Below are 7676 nucleotides of genomic sequence, written 5' to 3'. Positions count from 1 at the left end.
TAAATCTAAAATACCTCAGTTTATATTAAATAAAGAATCAATCTAAACATAAAGAGTTCATAAACTAAATTGAGAAAATAAGTAAAAGGAACATTGAACCTGGAACTCAAAAAAAATTGTAAGTTGAAATAATAAGAAATCCTAAATTCTTTAAGAGGAATCCTAATCCTAAATCCTAAGAGAGAGGGGAGAGCCTCTCTCTCTCTAAAACTACATCTAAATTATGAAAAGTGAATTATTATGAATGTATGTTGTCTGATGAATAAATGCATTTCCCCACTTTATAGCCTCTAATCTGTGTGTTCCGGGACGAAAACTGGGTCAAAAACAGCCCAAAAATCGCTCCCAGTGATTTATGGTACGTACAGGTTGCGGCAAAGTGACGCGGAAGCGTCGTCCACGCGTTTGCATGGGTTGAATTTCGCAGATGCAACGCGTGCGCGTCATCCACGCGTCCGCGTCACCTAACTTCGGGGCAGCTATGGCAAATTATATATCGTTGCGAAGCCATGGATATTAGATTTCCAACGCAACTAGAACCGCATCATTTGGATCTCTGTAGCTCAAGTTATGGTCGATTTAGTACCAAGAGGTCAGGCTGAACAGCTTTAGCAGTTCCTTCTGTTTCTTGTATTCCTTCCACTTTTGCATGCTTCCTTTCCATCCTCTAAGCCATTCCTGCCCTATAGTCCCTGTAATCACTTAACACACATATCAAGGCGTCGAATGGTAATAAGAGAGGATTAATATTAGCAAATATAAGTCCAAAGAAGCATGTTTTCAATCATAGCACAAAATCAGGAAGGAAAACATAAACTCATGCAAATCATATGAATACGTGTATGAAAGATTGATAAAATCTACTCAATTGAGTACAAGATGAACCATAAAATAGTAGTTTATCAACTAGGCCTGTTAAATCTAGTCTCCATGTCATCAATATACCGAGAACAAAAAGTAAGAGACTCTTCATCTAAATAACCCTCAGCAATAGAACCTTTTAGATGTGCTTTATTTCGTACAAAGGACTTCAAGTGTCCCAATTCCCTACATGGATGAATTGTCAGTGTACTACAATTTCATCAAATGAATTTTTATTTTAAAAAGGGAAAGCATTATTGTACCTTTCAATGGGATACATGTATCGATAATGGACTGGCCCCCCAAGTTTTGCTTCCTCAATAAGATGGACTGTTAGATGCACCATAACGGTGAAGAATGATGGAGGAAATAACATTTCCAAATGGAAAAGAGTAATCACAATGCGATCTTGGAGCTTATCAAGTTTTGTACGACCTAGACTCTTACCACAAAGAATTCTAAAAAATGAGCAGAACTCTATCAAAACTGAGGTAACTTGGTTTGGTAGCACATTACGGATTACTAGTGGAAGCAACTGCTCAATCAAAATATGACAGTCATGACTTTTAAGTCTAATGATTTTTTGTTGTAACCATCGGGCACCCTAACATTCTTCAAAGTTGCAAGAAAGACCTTTTTAGCATCTCGTGTTAGTGAATACAAAGCAAGGTGATATTTTCCATTATCATCTGGCCAAAGATAATGCCTTATCCCCATGTCTTGTAGATCTTTTCGGGCATTGAGATTATCTTTTGCTTTAGATTTCTCATTGAGTAATGTATACAAAATATTATCGCATACATTTTTCTCAATGTGCATAAAGTCAAGGTTATGAGGCAACAAGTTGGTTTTCTAATATGGAAGTTCAAAAAAAGATGTTTCTCTTTCTCCACTGCATAGTTGCTTGCCTACCCCTTTTTTCTTTCTTGTTCAACTTTTCTTTCTTCCCGAATGTATCATCAAGATTTTCTACATGTGCCAGAATTTCGGATCTTGATAATTTAGCCAGGGGATCACGTTCTTCTGTGTGTCCATCAAAACGAACTCTACTTAACCTGAATCGATGTTGTCTACCAAGAAAACATTGATGACCTATATAACACCATTTTTTGCTATGATTAAGATAACAAGGTTTTGCATCAAAATTACAAGTTGGGCAAGCCAAACCAGTATATGTGTTCCATCTGGAGAGCATGCTTAGGCCAAGAAAATCACTAACTATCCATATAAGAGCTGCATGAATCTTAAAAATTTTATGTTCTGATGCATCATAAATTTCCATACCCTTATCCCATAATTCTTTGAACTCTCTGACAAGTGGTTTAAGATATATGTCTATATTATTTCCGGGACTATGCTTGCCAAGTATAACCATTGATAGAATAAAGGAAGTATGTTTCATACACATCCAAGGAGGAAGATTCTATGGAATCAGAAACACATGCCAAATGCTATGAGCAGAACTCATTGATCTATAAGGATTGAAACCATCACTAGCAAGTCCTAAGCGAACATTTCTAGGTTGCAATCCAAACTCTCTGTGTGTCAAATCAAAAGTCTTCCATGCCTCACCATCCCCTGGATGCACCATTTTGTCATTTTCTCCCTTCGCTGTTGCATTCCATAAGATATGCTCTGCAGTTTTACGACACAAGAACAATCTTTGCAACCTTGGTTTCAACGGAAAGTATCTCAAAACCTTGGCAGCTTGGTTTTTCTTTTTCTTCTTCTTAGAATTCCACCTAGAAGCACCACAATGACTGCATGTTTGTTGGATGTTGTTTGGGTCTTCATCCTCGAACAACATACAATCATTGGGGCAAGCATCTATCTTAACATAGTCAAGACTTAGTTTTCAAATTAGTTTCTTTTCCTGATCAAAATTCGTAGGCAAATTCACACAACTAAAAGCATCCCTCACCAACTCAAGTATCATGGTAATGGCCTTGTCACTTAGTCCACACAAGACTTTAATATGATACAATTTGACTATGAATTCTAGCTTTGTGAAGTCGCTTCCTTCTTGTAGCTTTTGATTGCCTTCCTTGAGAAACTCATCAAAGTCTCTACGATTTTCTCTTGGCTCATCGTTTACAAAATCTTCCGTTCCTGAATCCTCACCGCTCTCTTGATCCATATGTATCCCGAAAGCATCATTTATCATGTTATATAGGGGATGTTCAGTTGCCAATGTCTCGCGCATGACATGTGCACTTGTTGAGAATTTGGTTACTTCTTTCTCGTCATGAAAGTTCCATACAACATAATTCTTAGGGAATAGTTTGTAAAGTAAATGATCTCTAACATCTTTTCGAGCATGCCATTTGCAAAACCCACAACTTGGACATGAACATATTATCTTACTATTCTCAATTGCTCCATGTTGAAATTCAAAATCCAAGAAGTTTTCTAGACTGACTATGTATTCATCTGAGTTTCGTGGCTTAGCAATCCAAGATTTATCCATTGTTTCTAGTTAAACTTCAAGTATGAAAAAATAATTACTAGACATGTATACTACTAAAAAATATATCTGGAACTTCTAACATAATAAACTACAAAGCTATAATAGACTTCTAACATATTTAAAACAAAACAGGATATAATTATTATCTTACCTCAACAAGCACTTGTTGAAAAGCAATAGCAAGAAACTGGTGAGAGAAAAATCAGTACCCACTTTAATCCCAGAAACAGAAGAAACCTAAGCAAATGCCTAATAAAACCATAAATAAAATCAGTACCCACTTCAATATTGAATTTTCCAAGCAAGAGTAACAACTATATATGAGGGGGAACTCACTTTAGCATGTAATTCTATGAATTGAGTTGTTAATGCTTGATGCTGCATTTACCCTAGCTGTTTCTTCTGCCAATGGATCACAAAATGCCCTGTGAGTTATGAAGCTATCCCTCTTGCAAATAATAACAATACTAACATTATGAATTTAATTTTGAGTAATGATAGAGATTATTGCAGTGACACTCAGTTAATAGATATTTCAAACGCCACAGAAGACTCTTCTTTTTTTTTCTTTTGATAATTGGTTGCTTATAGATAGAGTTGGGAGATATGCTTTTACATTACAGCTGTATAGGATCTCAAGCAAACAAAAGCAGTCAAAAAAGGTTTTAGACCCAGCTTTCTATCTTTTCTCTCAATCTTTTAATTCTATACTACTAAATTAAAAATCCAGAAAACGTTTGTTTTGTGTTCAACAGCTCGGCCTCTCCTGTTATGTTTTAAATGCTCCCCTAAAAAAGGTATCTTATTAAGTGGATCAAAATTTTCTAAAATAAAAACGTAAATATTTAATTAAATTGCTGCACTGCCACATTGGCTTGCTCTTCTGCTGAAAGAGAGCTAGTGCAATGAGATGAGTTGGTTTGGAAGAGAGGCCAAACTGATGTAGTTGAGGATGAATCGCTATTGGAATTTTTAAAAACCCATCCAGCATTAGAATCACAATACTCAAGAGATGCCTGCAGGTTATATTTTGAGATCAAAAAGGCTTTATTATTTATTTAATACTTAGGTGAATTACAAGGAAGTGTAAACTCCCTAAATGATGCGATAATGCTTAAAAAAAGAGCCTTGTCAAACCACAATAAAACACATTTGTATGAGATCTGCAGAAAATGGCACTATCACATTCCTAACCAATAACTAACTAGGTTCTTGATTTATGCCTCTATAAAACATTAAAATAAAAGGAGAAAAGAGAATTAAGACAACACTCACTGTTTCCTTCAAAGCTTCAAAATAACTTGTTTGAGCAATCCTTTAGAACCTCTATGATATAATCTTGTTCTACTTGCTAATCTTTGAAGTTTCATTTTTATTTGTCTTATTCTTTCTTAATACTTTAGGTAGGTGGAAAAAGAGGCATTTTTAGATCCTTACCCAGTGGATTCACCAACTTTATCCCCGTGGAATCATAGAAAAGGGGAAGGGGACAGCCTGAATGAGAATGGTGGAGTAATAGAGATTATGAACAGAGACAATGACTAAAAAAGTGGTCAGTGAGGAGAAGCAAACAAACACAAAAAGATGAGGAGGCTAAGGCACAGAAATGGGAAACTGTATTATCATTTCTAAGATGATTAGCGGTGTTGCTACACCTTAATTTTGATATCTAAGGGTAATAGGTATGCACTAAAATAATTAGTGAGAAAAATGTGACATTGCTAAATAACACTTGGTGAAAGGAGCATCTGAGAAATGCTCAGCAACCAAGGATAAACTTGACCATAATACATAGCAAGAATTAATTGTTTTAACTTTTTAGTAGACAAAAATATAGAATCAAATAAACATAATTAAAAGGAAATAACATGCAACATGGACCTTGAGTAGACTAGTCCCCCGCAAGCCTATAACCTTGGCCACATGTATGAGGAACCTGATATTCAGGGATAAGAGTTGAAGATGAAGGAAAGGCACTCGTGAACCAAAGTTTTCAATCATCCTATTTATAATGGTTTTACAAAATAAAGCCAATGTTTTTAACTGCATACTACCGGATCTTAATTAATATTATCGATAAATAAATAGATATAATGAAGAGAGATGAAGATTGAATTTTGTTAAAACAAGTCCAAATACAATAGTTGAGACTCATTTGCATACCAACATCTTGGATGACAATACACAAGATTCATTACATAAACTCATCCTCACAACAATAACAATCCCTCCTAAAAGTAGCATTAACCTTTATGAACATGACAGAAGCTTAAAAATATACTTGAGTATCAAATCTCCCAGCATGTTACCCAAAATTGGCTCTCTTTTCCCCCTCTAAACCAATAGAACAGAACAAATACTAAACAACCTGATCCAGCAGCAACTCCAGTTTTCTTATCTCACAAATTTCACATGCAAAATCTCTCACCCTTAATCTATATTCTATCTTAAACCATTGATGTGTTATTATTTGCAGTCTCAAATCCAAAGTCAACAAAATCTAGTGAGACTCAATAATAAATTGATCAAAACAAACGACAATGTTTCCTAAAAACAAAACCCCAGTATTCGCCAAATGAACCCAAAACCCTGAAATCCAAGTTGTGTTGTTTGTTCATACTTGAGAATTTCAATCAGCTAACCAACAAATTGTAATAGAAAAGGAGGGGAATGTAGAATAAGAAAATGCATTACCTCGTTGAATGGCCGAACGGGTGAGAATGAATGAATGAAATGAAACGCTAAATTGGGCTAAAGAGAACGCATGAAAGGTTCAAACTCCAAAAGGGAATTATTATAAAAATAAAAAATAAAAATTTAGGATTATATAACTATGAAAAAGAACAAAAGCTTTAGTATAATAACTAACAAAAAGGAATCTCAAGTATGCTGAGTATGATAGATTGTTGAATTCTAAGCTTCTTCGAAACTTCCCTTCTTAAATTCAGAAGCTCTCGATCCAGAAGCTCTCTACCGCAACGGACACAGCAGTGGTAATGGTGCCGGCGGCGGAAATGGCAGCGGAAACAACGGCGAAAATGGCGGTTTTGTTTGAAGCCGATGACAGTGGATGGTGAACGAAATTCTCGATGTAGAAGCTCTCTTTCTCTCTGAGCTAACGCAGTCTCTCGTGTTGAAAAAAAAGGGAAATTTAGGTTTTGTTTCAAATCTTAATTTTAATTAATTATTAGTGGAGATTTTTTAAATTGCCATAAATAAGATGTATTGTGGAGGTTTTTAAAAACCTTCACTAAAATACTCCCTCAAATAAGCAAAAATCTTGTAGTGGTAAACTAATAATATCTCCCCTATTAATTCATTAAAACTTTAGTGAACTGTCTCTCTCTTTTTTAACTTGTAGTTACGTTTCAAATTTTAAACATATATAACTAAAAGATTTACTACACATCCAAGCAATATTGCTATCCAAGTCTAATCAAGTAGACCCAACACCAACAAAAACCACTCTCATTAAAAAGAGCGTGATTACACCCACAAACATCATTCTTCCAACCAAGTCATTTACGTTTTCACACGGGACTTTACGTTATCGTCGTCTTCTTCTTCTTCTTCTTCTTCTTCTTCGTGTTCCTCCTCCTCCTCCTCCTTCGCTGCATGCTTTCTCCTCATTGTCATTCTTTTGTTGCTGCTATTATTGCTGTTATTGCAATAAGTAAGGAGAAAGAGTTTTAAATTATGTAGGACAACGAGTTAAATGTACCTTAATAAACTCATAAATGAACCAAAATTATATAATGATTGCGACACAATTAACTCAGAACTAAACCGAAATTACATAATGGATTGCGACACAATTAACTCAGAAATGAACCGAAATTACATAACAATTGTGACACAATTAACTCAGAAATGAACCGAAATTACATAATGATTGTGACACATAAACTCAGTTCGAAAACAAGCAAACAAATAAGACTGAATCATGAACAAAAGTACATCCAAAATTATTTTTGGATCAGACAATGCCATTAATATATTTCTTCTTCTTTTTTGTTTGATATTTTCTTTTCTTTTTCTTGGTTTTATTCCTCTCAAGAGAGTAAATCAAAAATAATTTTGAGAAAATAAAATAAGAAGGTGAAGATGAAGAAGAAAAAGATGAAAAATAAGAAGAAGAAGCAGTAGAAAATGAAGAGGAAGAGGAGAAAGAATTTTGAATTGTGCAGGACAACGAGTCCAAATGCACCTTAATTCACTCAGAAATGAACCAAAATTATATAATGATTACGACACAATTAACTCAGAAATGAACCGAAATTACATAACAATTGCGACATAATTAACTCAGAAATGAATCGAAATTACATAATGATTACAACACAAACTC

General features: G+C 34.7%; 1 long non-coding RNA gene across 4 annotated transcripts; it reads right to left on the bottom strand.

The window, feature by feature from the left end:
* LOC112720516 (uncharacterized) lies at window positions 1–6541 on the bottom strand. 4 transcript variants are annotated; one of them, XR_011867371.1, is made up of 5 exons: window positions 6023–6541; window positions 5210–5264; window positions 3665–3730; window positions 3480–3577; window positions 1–692 (listed from the first exon to the last, which is right to left on the bottom strand). It is a non-coding gene; the product is annotated as an uncharacterized lncRNA (long non-coding RNA). The 4 variants fall into 4 exon arrangements; XR_011867369.1 differs by lacking the exon at window positions 5210–5264 and having other exon boundaries at window positions 3665–3776; window positions 6023–6476; XR_011867370.1 differs by lacking the exon at window positions 6023–6541 and having other exon boundaries at window positions 3665–3776; window positions 5210–5557.
* Between the last annotated feature and the right edge of the window lie 1135 nt (window positions 6542–7676).

This window comes from Arachis hypogaea, chromosome 11 (genome assembly GCF_003086295.3).
Source record: "Arachis hypogaea cultivar Tifrunner chromosome 11, arahy.Tifrunner.gnm2.J5K5, whole genome shotgun sequence".
Taxonomy (NCBI): Eukaryota; Viridiplantae; Streptophyta; class Magnoliopsida; order Fabales; family Fabaceae; genus Arachis; species Arachis hypogaea.
The sequence above is the reverse complement of the archived record's forward strand: the minus strand, read 5'-3'. Positions and strand labels throughout refer to the sequence as shown.